The sequence below is a fragment of the Haemorhous mexicanus genome, chromosome 5 (assembly GCF_027477595.1).
Source record: "Haemorhous mexicanus isolate bHaeMex1 chromosome 5, bHaeMex1.pri, whole genome shotgun sequence".
Classification (NCBI taxonomy): domain Eukaryota; kingdom Metazoa; phylum Chordata; class Aves; order Passeriformes; family Fringillidae; genus Haemorhous; species Haemorhous mexicanus.
Genome location: NC_082345.1, coordinates 60,194,271 through 60,207,311, shown reverse-complemented (window position 1 = coordinate 60,207,311; position 13,041 = coordinate 60,194,271). Strand labels below are relative to the sequence as shown.

At 34.8% G+C, this 13,041-nt stretch overlaps 1 long non-coding RNA gene across 11 annotated transcripts in view; it reads left to right on the top strand.

The window, feature by feature from the left end:
- LOC132327762 (uncharacterized) overlaps positions 1-13,041 on the top strand; it is a 117,959-nt gene that overhangs the window by 91,031 nt on the left and 13,887 nt on the right. For 2 of the 11 annotated variants that reach the window (XR_009486606.1, XR_009486602.1), the window contains exon 8: positions 4,623-4,722. The exons of 8 other annotated variants lie outside the window; for them this stretch is intronic. This is a non-coding gene — a long non-coding RNA (uncharacterized LOC132327762). Of the gene's footprint in view, positions 1-2,935; positions 4,598-4,622; positions 4,723-13,041 lie in introns of those variants that run through there. One more of the 11 variants, XR_009486608.1, reaches the window with a different exon arrangement.

Sequence of the window (13,041 nt, the reverse complement as noted above, 5' to 3'; positions counted from 1 at the left end):
AAATCATGTCAAACCTGCCCAATTTCCTTCCATGACAGAACTGCAGGAACTGTGAAAAGGGGAAAAGCAATAGATGTCGTATAATGGCTTTTGTAAGGCATTTGAAATTATCTCTTGTGACAATCTCATAAGCAAACTTTGGAGTCATAGTCCAGATGAAAACTACCAGGTGGGTGTTAGACAGCTTTGCTAACAGTACCCATGGAGTCCTTGGCAATATTTCACTGTCAAAAAAGAAGAAAGGGTCAGGTGTGAATATACAGAGTTCTGTCATAGGTCTAGTTCTGTTCAATGTTTTTATTAACAAATTGAACTGAAATTGAATTGAAATGGAAAAGATGCTTATTAAATTTGCAGGTGTCATGAAACTGAGAGACATCACAAGGATGGAGGCAGGATTAAAGTTCTAAATTATCTTGACAAATGGGAGAAATGGCCTAAAAATTGGATGAAATACAAGGTACAGCACTTAGGCAGAAATAATCTGCAAGATGAAACTAGTATGGGAACAGCTGGCTCACAAATAAGTTTCAAAAGAAGCCTGGGAGATACAGGGCAAAAGCTAGGCAAAGATTTTATGCCAATATCTGTCTGTTGCATGAGCATTGAAATGTGTACCAGTTGGAGAGATTATAGTGGCAAAGAAAGAGAATGATGACTACTGAAAAAAATTATCCCAGATAAAAGATTGAGCAAAGGGGATTATCTATTTAAACTGCAGAAAAGATATATAAGGAAAATTATAACTGTCTTCAGGTAATTTAAGTAATGTTGAAAAGAGAAAATATCTGCACTCCTTGTGAACTGTGTCTTCAGATGTACGAAGAAAGGCTGAGCTAAACATAGAGGAGAAAAAGTCTAATGATCAGAAAGATTAAAGCACAGGAATCTCTGTGCAAGGAAGGCTGTGGAGTTCCACTCAAACATTCCACCTTCCAGGACTGACACATACAGATGACTTTGCTGTGTGGCAGGTCTTGATAGTGCCACAATTTTTAAGTGATGGAGTGACTATATAGCGCAATAAAGAAACATTCTTGGCATTTTATTTCCTAAGAATGTTTCTTTATGGAAAGTGAGGTCCTTCAATAAAACCGAATAAACAGTTTCATGTATGGAAGCATTTCATTACAGAAATAGGTGTAGGCACAAGGAACTCCTAACATCAATTTATTAACAGTAATGTAATCTGAAACAACATAATGTCAATATGGAGACTTAAGTTAGTGAAATGAAAATGATCTAATTGCAACCAAACATAGTAGACAAGGATATCTTCTGCAAACTTTGGAGGTTCTCATGGGTCAAACTTAATGCCACTGTCTACAATTTTGGAAGCAGAAAAAAACCAGTAATTTCATACTCAACAAACACTACTGAAAATGCTAAAATGTATCTTAGTGAACAAGAAATTCCATGTTTCCTTGAATGTGAAATTATCAGGTCTCCTTCAGAAATTTTGGTGAGCTTTCCATTATGTTTGTTTCTTTCAGTTCAATAGTTTTGATTTTTTCTTTCTTTTATAATACATTGGATAAAATTCAGATCCCTGTGTGAAATATGAGTAAATGTGTTACTAAATCATTAAAAAAAAAGCAAACAAGCAAACCTAAAAGACAATCCATGAAATCTTGACTCATCCTCAGACACTTTGTAGGAAACTGAGGTTTATGGAGTTTGTGGGAGGTTAATATGAGATTTATTAGATCAAATTTGAGACAACTCAGCAAAGAAAGATTCCATCAAACAGATTTACCCAGCAGCCTTGTTTCCCATGCCTACTGCAATTTTTCTATAATATATTTTCCAAATCAGTAGACACCTGTTTCATATGTAAGCTTTGCAAAGAATATATAAGTTTTTTCATTGTCAGTTAGGTTGTACACAGATGAATGGCACATACAAGGCAATAGTTGATATAATAAAATGCTTTAGTTAGAGGACATTTGACCCAATTTTCTGAGAGGAAAGACAGTTTCTTCAAGCATGATTTTTATTTCCAATTTTGCATTTATTAGGGATGAAAGCAATATTTTAAATACAGGACAAATTATAGATACACTTTTCTACAACTCATAATAATTGTTAGATTGCAAATGTTCTGTCTCGTGGCATAAATGAAACAATTTACAATACATTGGCTGATAAATAATTACCCTTCTTTGAACTGTGCTGCAAAACTTTGTTAAACATATTTTTCTATACCAAGAAAAAATGATAATGAGTATGGCAAATAGATCAGGGAGACTGCAAACAGAATACAGATAAGCTCTTTGAGAAAAAATCCCACATTTTAGTGTAAAGTGCAACTATAGCATTTCATAATCGGAGAAATAAAAACCTCCTATTTCTGCAGAAAAAAACTCAGCTTTTGAAACCTCTTCTATCATCTGAAATGAGCAGAAGATTCCCCTGGAATTCACATAGAATTCAGCTATCTCACTATACTGAAAAACCCTAGAATTATTGTCTAACAGCTTAAGACAGACATGCACACACTGAGCTGAAAATCTTCATAGTTGCTAGTGAGAAACCTACTTAACCTTCACTAATAAAAATTACTTCTTTAGTGTTTTTTTTTCCTGACTGACTGATTTTACTATATAATGACATTTTTACAGTAACACAAGTAATAAGAGTTTGTTTGAAAAATAGTTTTAATCTTATCAGTCATTGTGATCTCTGGGGGAAAAAGAGTGGTATGGTAAATTGTGCCTCAATCACAGGGCATGGTGATCCCCATTCTCAGTGTCATTGTGCTCAGACAGAAAAACAGGAGGTTTAGTCAGTTGCTTTGATTTTTGAAGCTTTTAGAATTTGTCCTCTCAAAAGACTGGCAATTGTCATTAAAATCCATCCAAATACTATCTGCAATGAAATGATGGCACTGTGCTCACACCTATGGCCTCAGCAGACCTGGCATATTGTCTTACAGACAATGGAAGGAAGAAGGAACCTGTGAAGACATCTGGAAGTCAGCATAGGAACTCAAGCTGTGCCTCACATCTCTGATGTCTGTGTGGGGGATTGAGAGCAGAAACAAAAGACACTTCATGCCAGGCTCAGGCTGCCTAGCCTCCCTTCTGCTGTGGTTACATACCTAACAGAGAAAAGGAATCACTTTTTCCAGCATACCATGATGCCAAAAGTACCCCAAAAGCCTTTGCTCAGGGTCCTCATCATCTTGAGGAGGCTGGATCCCTCCAGCCACACCTAAATTACATGGTGTTTTGAGTGGTGTAGTGAGGACTCTGAGTTGGAGCAAGGAGACAGCTGGAAGAACAGGTCTCATTTGGACAGACTGAAAAAGAACTCTGTGCATATTTATGGGAAAATGTATCTGGAAAATAAAGTGATAATCCTAGGCATGGAAATTGAAATATGAGGTCTCATTCCCTTTCACTAACCTGCTCTTCTTTCCTTTTTATTTCTGTGACATTGAAGTAAGTAAGTTTCAGATTTTATTTCCCTTTTAACATTTGCAACCCTGAGAAAGTCCCATAAACCAGCGTTAGTACTCTGATATGAAGATCAGCTCTAGAATTAATCTGGATTACTCAGTCAATATCCATATTATATAAAAATTAATGGATGAGTCAGAAATTGTGTTAGTTAATTTGTGACTCTGACAATAAGATGGACATTAGCATAGGGTTTTTATTGGCCTAAGGAACATGAAACGTTTATTTTTATTCAACCATGGAGAAATACTGTGTGTATTGTTTGATAGCATTTTTTATTGTACTGTGGTTGTTATTCTGCAGTTTCTAGTGATTTTGGTCTATGAATCATTTATTTCCTCTTTTATTTAAACTTTGATGTCCAGATTTGCTCTGATGGCAATTATGCTTTTTGAATAATCATGAATTCTCAATGAGATTGCCTTTGTTCAGAAAGCCAATACAAGATTTGCTGATCATGTCATCCAAATCACCACTTTAAATATCTATCATGCCACACCCAAACACTATATTAACAAATAACTTCTTACAAATCCATTGATTAAGGAATTCAATTAGCCAGATCTCAGTTTTGCTTTCAAAATAGAATGTTCTTTTCAATGCAGCTCAAGAAATGGAATGGAAAATATATATTTTTTTGGCATTTCTAAAATCTGTTTCCTTTTCTTTGTCATGCTGTTGTAGCTATGGGCCTATACTCATCAACTTACTGTTTTATTTTCTCAGTGAATATTAGGTTTAGTCTGTCAAAGCAAGAATATTTCCCCCTTTCTAAAACAGAGCTCTCCAAATTGAAATGAAGTTCATATATATGTGTAAAAAGTATTATATTGGTGAAAAATGTTGTACTGTAGTGCAAGTTTTTGCAGTAATGTTTTGATGGCAAAAAATAATCTCCAATAAAGTCATGGATATTGCAACACAACTTTCCAAAACAAACAGCTTTTAGATTGAGGTGTATATGGTGTTGTCAACATACAGATCACATTAGTGTCTCCATCATCTGCTTGTCACATCCTGATTTTGAACACATTTCTGCATTGGGCTTCTTTCTTTGTTTCTGTATGATAACAGTAGTGTTATTAATAACATCATGCTGTTTTAAAGGCTAAGACTCCACTCCACAGCTCCCTAATACCTTCTGTTCTGTTGTCATTCCAGGGTCATTCAGGGTGCTGAATTTTCTCTGAAAAACTGGGACCACACTATTTTTTCAAGATGTTGATAAAAGTAGGAGTAATTTTAAGCTTGTGCGTGAAATGTGAGTGCAAAGAATATCAGCAAAATCTAATATGGTCACACAATTGCTTTCATTACTAACATTTTTTTACTAGATTAAATGGACTTTTTGAGCCTTTACTGGATGTACTTTGTTAGAGAGATGTTAATATTTTCCAAGATAATAATAAAAGTTTAAAAAAATCCAAAGTTTTTTCAAAGGTAAGAAAGAGGCAGTAATGGAGAAAAGAATGAATTGTCATCAAATGGGTTATGTGTAAAGAATGCTAGTTGTAAGAAGATTAAGAAGAGACTGAATCCTTATAAATGAGTGAATTCCTATGAAAACATTTAAAAAAAAATCCCCTTTCCTCAGGGTCCTTAAGTAAATAAAACAACCCTATTATATTATGTTATATTAATGTCTCATAATATAACATATTATAAAATAACATAACAACACATCTGAAAAATAAAAACAAGCTGCCATTAGAAATGATTGGTGATAGGAGATAAAAATGAAGGCATTTTCCTGGGACTAAGGGTAGATACTTCCATACTTGAAATAATAATTGAATTGTTTTCCAGAAGATATTGTCTAGTTCACCCTGGAGTAATATGCTTCATTTGGAAATCATTTGGTAAAAATAATGTCCTCCCTTAAGCAGGGAGTGAGACAAAATTATCAGTGTGGTCCTTTCTAGGCTAAAGATCTATGAAACTTCCATTGGCAATTTCATTGTGATTTGAGGGCACTCAACACACAGCCATATGAAGGCACGTTAAAATAACATAAAAGTGTTAATGCAGCTCCCTGGAAGGTAAAGCAGAGGATCAAAATGCTCCTTTTTTGGCCCAAAGTGATACACAGGTGAGATGCAGACCATGGTTAATTCCTAAGGCAGCCATGAGCAGGAATAGATTTTGACTTTTCACAGAGATTGCATAGAATCCTCTTGCTACAGTAAAAACACTACTATTCATTGTCCTCCAGTGAAGCTGAGTTTTAAAAATTGCTTAATTTTCCTTGTCAAGTCTTACTGTCATCATGTAATGAGAGGGTAAACTCAATACTTATTTCTGTGCATTTCTGCTCATTTACCTTTTGGAAATAAGAAAAGTTTTGGTTCCTTTCAGCCAGATTCTTAAGAGTCAGCCGATAACTTTGGATATGCTCACTTTGAAGATGATGCAATCATTCTCTAATATTTTCACTCTTCAATTTGTGGTCTATACTTTTGATTTTTTCTTCTTCAAGTGGGTTACATAGCTATGAGAATTTTTAAAAATCCAGTTGCTCACAAACAGTACTGTGCAGGATTTCATTATTAGTTCTAGGTAAGATTGGGAGAGAGAGTTCTATTGCAATTATTTGTGGAAATAAAAAGTTTCTTAGGTAATAAATTTCACCAACAACCAAATTAACAACAATTCACTTCTAAAACCCCCCAGCTGTAAAATTTGACCCTTGGAAAATTCATCAGTTTCTCAAGAGAAGTTGAAAGTGTGACAAGAAAACATGATATGTTTTCCAACATCTTGAATCTATACTTAAAAATTAATTTTAATTTTACAGTTTAGTGAAGCCTCTATCAGAAAATGGTCTCAAAGTCACCATTTGCATTGTGCTTTAAACCATAAGATATTTAAGTTAGTGTATTTTTACTTTTTTAACTGTTTGTATTTGGATAGTGTTAATAAATTATATTTTCACAAATATCTTCTAATACCATGCATTTACTTCTGTTTTTGATTAGAAATTTATGTAGAATTAATAAGAAAATGTTTAAATGCAAAACCAAGCTGGTTTAAATATGAAGGAAAAAAAGCTTAACACTTTTGCATGATGCACATGTACCGTAGGTGTTTCCTAAAAATGGTTAAATATTCACAGCATGCACTTTAAATCTTGCCTAGATTCTAAAAAAAAATGTGTTAAGCCTTACTTACAGTTCACCTTCTTTTGCTGTTTCCTATTACAGTAAACAGCATTTTCACGCATCTCAGTAATTTTCAAAGGTCATTTTATTGGCTCAAAATACATGTATTACAGAAATAGATTATAAAATCCATTTGCGTTTCTTCTATAGTTAATAAGAGTCCCAGTTACTTACACTTCACTTAAAATGCATATGTGTGGCATTCCAAATGGCTAGGCCAAGATCTTCAATTAAGCCTGTATGAAATATGGTCTCACAGCCAAAGCCTGTTAGGACTTTGTGAGACAGCTTCTTGAACAGTGGCAGAGGAAAGAAAAATGTGGCAGCTACAACACTGAGAACAACAAAAAAAATTTTCCATTTCATTTTCTTTTATCTGACTTAGGTGCAATTTCATAAGATTCTTTGCATTTTCCAGCTACTGCTTCATGGTAGAATGAATCCCACTTTTAAAGCATTCCACATTATGTCTTTTGGCTTAATATCTATTAAAGTAGGCATTAGAAATATAATAATTTTTGAGCAAAAGTATGTATATATATATATATATATATATATATATATAAAAAATAGGAATCTAAGAATATTTTTCAAAAAAGTAACTCATTTGTTTAAACCTCTGATATAAAATGACAAGAGCAGTGACAATAAGAAAACAATAGTCAACATTTCTCTTCTTTGTTTTGCAAACTTTTCCCTGGTAGAGGGCTTGACTTTTTATCTTCCAACAGGTTTTTATATTGTCTATTATTATAAAATTTCACTAGAAAAACATTATGTACTTGTCAGTTGTCATTTATTAATGCAGTAAAATAACAGGGGATAAAATCCCCATTGGCTATAGTAGAATAAAGAAGATCCATGAGGAACATTGTTTTCTTCTTTCTGTATGACAGTGAAGATTGTATTTTGTAAAAATATTCTTTAGGAACTGGGTTTTACTTAAACTCTTCATCATTGGCTTAATCAAAGCTCTTAGGAAGAGATTAAATTTCAATTTTTCATTAGTCTGTTGTTGTCCAGAGGTAAATATAAGCATATGCTCAAGTGTTGTAATGTGCTGGAATTCTCCTTGCTGGATTTCGTGTTGCTAAGTGGAAGAAATCACCTGAGATTTGTGGATATAGCTGACATGTTCAGATTGCAATAGACATTTTTTTAATGGGAACTTGAGCTGGAACATTGTTTCTTTTGCTGCAAGACACTTTTCAAACTGTTGGAGGATTTCTTGTTGTTGGCATTCTTTATTTGTGGTGTAGTTCTGCTGGCTACAAAAGGCACTTTGACTCCTTTTGTGTCTTTTCCTTGAACAGGATTTTTAAACCACTGGAATAGAAAATGCAAAATGAGACAGACATTTCAGTAAATTCTATTTGGGCTCTGTGCTTTGGGTTTTTTCATTCTATACTTAAAAAAAAAAAAAAAAAGGAAACGGGGGAAAATTAAAATAAAAAGAATGAAACGGATTTGCACAAAGAAAGACACTTCTTAATGCATTATACTTGAATATTTTTTAGAGTGCTCACTGGGGAAGTTCACAAACTAGCAACATAACAAGTCCAGCTTGGACTTATTCATATTTAATGGGACTAACTTCAGAAGAGTTGATGAAGCGTTTATGTAAACCCCTCAGGCAGCTCATAATTGGCTATGTTAAATGAATCTGAATATATTTTGAAGAGACAATAAATACTCAATGCCTTGAAAGTATCTGGCTGAACTTGTGAAAAATCACAAGAGTATTTTTAGAAGTTTGTGTTGTTGCAGTATGATTACTCTAAAACCTTAGCATAATTATAATGAAAATCACAGCTATGAACAGGGGAACTCATTTAGTTGAGCTCCAAGCTGTGGGGAAGTGAGCTGACACCTAGAATGAAACTTACAGGCATTGGCTATATGTTGCTTCCTGAACTTTTAAAATATTTTTTACTTAGAAAATATAATTAAAATAACAATTAGCAAGGGAGGAGGGACCAGAATCTAAGATTTCTCCCTGGGATAACTTTAATATTAAAAATGTTTATTCAGCTAGGAGATTTAAACTTCACAGTACTGTGAAGCACCGAGAACAGAGATAGAATGATCTGGTAATTTGAGAATAGGTAATAAAATATTTTATTTTAATTATCTGATCTAACCTAACAAATGCAATTGGTCAAGCATCTTGTGTTTGTTTCCTTTTCCATGTCATTTAAAATTTTTGCTCTTAATTATGACCATTGCCTCTATTTAAGAGTTAGGTTGTGATTTAGCAAATCAGCACAATCATTCTAAAATATACTAGAGTTTTCCACACAGCAGGCAAAATTAAGGAAAAGCTGATTGGAAGCGTTTATCAAAGAATTTTAGGTTTTGTTACCTGCTGTATAGCCCTGTTCATGTACTAAACCATAATTGTTATCCAGCACTTTGGAGAGAAAAGAAAAAGTGGACTGCTTGTACAATTTAGTAAGTCATTTGAGCTGCTCACAACTGTTAGTCTCTGATTAATGTAACTGCTGAAACAGGGTACATGTAGATGATTATGAGCTTCATGCATTACATAATTATCACGCTTTTCAGCATGAATAAAATCTTAAAATGATTTATGAATAAAACTATTTCAACAGGAATAGCACATGCTTAGCTCATGACTTGAGCCTGCTACTCCTTAAGGGTTCTACCACTGATTTAGAGAGGTGTTACTGGAAGGTGCAAACTCACCAGCCATTTCTGGGAGACTCCTCTTGATCTCACTGGGCTGCCAGGCCTGAGCTCAATGACAGGGGTTTCATGTGAAATAACTAACTGCCCTTTCAGTTCAGTTCAATGAGAGACCCCTTAAGATAATTTATATTTTTTGCTCTATGTATTATCCATAACTTCTGACTGGGCTCAGTAAAGGGATTTGGGTGATAAAGTAGCTCTTAAACAGAAATAAGAAAAATAAACTGCTATATTAAAAACTAATTCAATCTCAGCTGCTTTCCAAATGCACCCTTGCCTGAAGTGCAGTGGTGGTTTGCTTTTTGTATTTGGTAGATTTGGGGTTTTTTTTTGCCTTAGTTCCACAGGCTTCTAAAAATCTGCCCTCAGTCTTAATTGTGGTGAATAGATCAGTGCCAATCACTGCAGTTATTCAGGATTTGTGAGTTCATCTGCCTTTACTGTGGTAAAGGTTCAATTTAGTCAGTTTTCTTGGATTAGATTGCCCCCACTATCTTCCTACTCAAAGATGACTGAAGAGCTGCCAGCTCAATTTTAAAAGTAACTTACCAATTAAAGCACAAATCAGTAAACAAAGGCCCTGAATTTAAGTTCTGCCTCACCCTGGAGTGATCAAAACACATAATATTGACCTCCATGCATGTGTCATTCTCTCACTACTTCAAGATAGTTTGTTATTCAGCTCTTCTGCGAAATCAGTTCACATTTAAAGGGGAATCAAAGTCCTGCTGGGTCCAGGAAGATTCTGCAGGAGTGAGAGTGGGAGTAGGGTACAGGCTGGATCACAGAGGATCAAAGTTGGATTGTGTTCATTTATTTCAGACTGCCCTTGAACAGAACACATTGGTACCCCAATGAGTCCTGAGGTGCTCTGAGCATCTTGAACAAGTCATAGCAGAAGGAATGGAGACTGCAGACTAAGAGCATTAGAGCAGTAATGTGGGAAAAGGGCATCAAATACATGGATGCCAAATTAACTGGCCTGACAGAGGGAGCACTGAATGTGATACAGCCTGACTTTTAGCAAAGTTTGCAACACACCTCCGAGTGACATTTTCATAAACAAAGTGGACAAGTGTGTTTTGTGTATAAACATTGCTGGGTGAACACACACTGGGCTGGAAAACTGCTTCTGGAGGAAATGTCACTTGTTTACTCCTCACCACAAAGATATTTCAGGAGAAATCTTGCAGAAATCTGTTCTGGATCTGAATTTACTTAATGTTTTCATTAAAGGATCAGGTGACAGAGTAAAGAATATAATGCATTATGATGATAAGTCAGCTGTTTTTTGGAGAGAGATGAGAATTTAAAACCATCTTAATTAACTGAAGGTATGATTTGATGGAAAGAAGATAAGATTCAAGACAAAGAGATGAGATATTATGAATTAAGAGAAGCTAAATTAGAAAATGGAGACAGACCAAGCAACAATAATGCAAAAATGGATCTGGATGTTGCAGTCTGCCACAAAAATGTGAATTTTTTTCAAAATTGAAAGGAAACATTTTAGTATGTCTCACCAAGGGTAGGCATTCAAGATATATATGGTTCTAGACTGATAAAGATTTTTAAAGTCTTTTTTTTGGCGGGGGGGGAGGAAACACTTTTGGAGAAAGATATAAATTGGAAAGAACACAAAAGGTAACAAATATAATAAATATCAAGATGAATTGAAATAATTGAATTTGTTTGTCCTTAAAAAAGAGGACTAAAGAGAAATGTTAACCCACCATGTGAAAAAGATGCTTGAAGAGAAATACATTCACTTTTGAGAGAATTAGTTAGGCTAAATACTGATAGAAATTTTAAAGTATGGAAGTGAATATTAAAAAAATGTGGAATGTCATTCACTGGAAGTGAACTAAACCAAAGCAGATAAGAGGTTTACTGTGGCTAGTGGGCATGCAGACACCTGTCCCAGAGCAGAAGTCAAGACTGCATCTACATGTATGTCATTGTACTGTTGGATGCTAAATAGATTATTGTTTGTAAGGTGACTTGAAATTGTAATTTAGATAGCTTAATGTAGTCTTATAAACTGAAAGTCTACAATTTTTTACAGAAAAAAGATTGCTTTGGTGAAGGGCCAATCATATCCTTACCACTAGAATGCAAGGACAGGGAAAAGGATGAGTTCTGTTAGCTGTATTGAGTATTTAGCTTTGCAGAAATGCAAGCAGAAAAAAATTAAGGCCTCAGTAGTTTGTTCAGCATAAACACATTCCTGACATATAGTTTATGGTGCTCTTTTTTAAGGAAAAGAGAGTCTGGTTAATTGGGGAATACACATAAAATATAGTAATAGCTTTGGTTGGAACTTTTGGACTGCATAGTAGCATTATTTTGGAATCAGCTCTTTTGGTTAACAGCCTGTAACATTAAATTGCAATAAGAAAACCACCATGGCAGAGATGCTGTAAAGCTGGTGTATATTTAAGTGAATCTTTTGTCTAGACAGTAAGGAAAGAGATACAACAAAACATTAAAAAATTTTACTTGAAAATGAATGCAAAATTGAAGTATAAATCAAAAACCCCAGAGGTTTAACAAGCAAATTAGAAGCACAATACTTCAGAGCATGGTATTTTTTGAGGTCAGGATGTCTTCTTAATTGGGCTAAATAAAGAAAGTTTGAACATGGAACCAGAGAGTAAGCTTCTGACAGATTTTGCTTTGTGAAAGTGTTTTGCTTCAATATTATGTAGAGATTAACATAGTGCATTTTCCAGATTCTGCTGAAGTGACCCTCCAGCTTCCTGCAAACATTTCAGAGTGACAGGACAGAGTCAAACTCAGCACATGCCAGGCCTGTTGAACAGACAGACCTCACTTTATCTAACCTAATAATCAACTCAGACATTTCAGAGAAACATCACATGTTTCTGTTTATGGCCCTTGCTGTAGAGAAAGATTACATACATTTATGTTGTTTAAAACAAATCAACATCAAAATGCTTTACTGATTTATAAATGACACACAAATAACTGACAATCAGTGAACTACAGGTTGAGGAGTGGTATCAGCAATACAACAGATAGACCCATATTATGAATCAGAAATGTTAATTAACACGCCAAATTATTTGAATATGCTTTTTTGACTGATGCTGAATGGTTCTAGTACCTATGCACATACATCCACCCATCCATACACATCACAGGGGTCCTCACAGACACACTGCTCTTCCTATCCCCTCCTGGCATGCCATGTTGGTAATCTCTTGCAGCCCCTGGGAAGATGCAGGAGCCATTTTTTCAGCCCACAGCCCTTCTCTGTGCTCATCACAGGTAGAAAGCCTCACCAAGAATTGACCTGGTAGCAATATAGTATATGCACTGCCAGGACCAGTTCCTTAGCCAGGCAGTAAGCATTAAAGAGCAATAAGCCTTTCTGAGTCAGTCCAGCTAGGGCTGGATAAAATCTAATAAATTTTCTAGACTGTTTCTCTGCTAGTACTGAAAAACTCCCCAAGGTACACTTCTATATTTTCCAGACTTAGTCCAGTATACTTTTATGTGCATCAGGAAATGTACCTTTTTGCCCGTATTTTGTTTATTTTTTTACGTCTGGCTTGTATTCAGGTACCAGCATGAAACGAAGACAATATCTCTTTTCTGAAAGTTCCTGGTAAATCCTACTATTCTCGGGTGTCCCTTTGATATGAATATGAAACACAATCCAGTAGTGAAATGGATGCCATGAATAACAT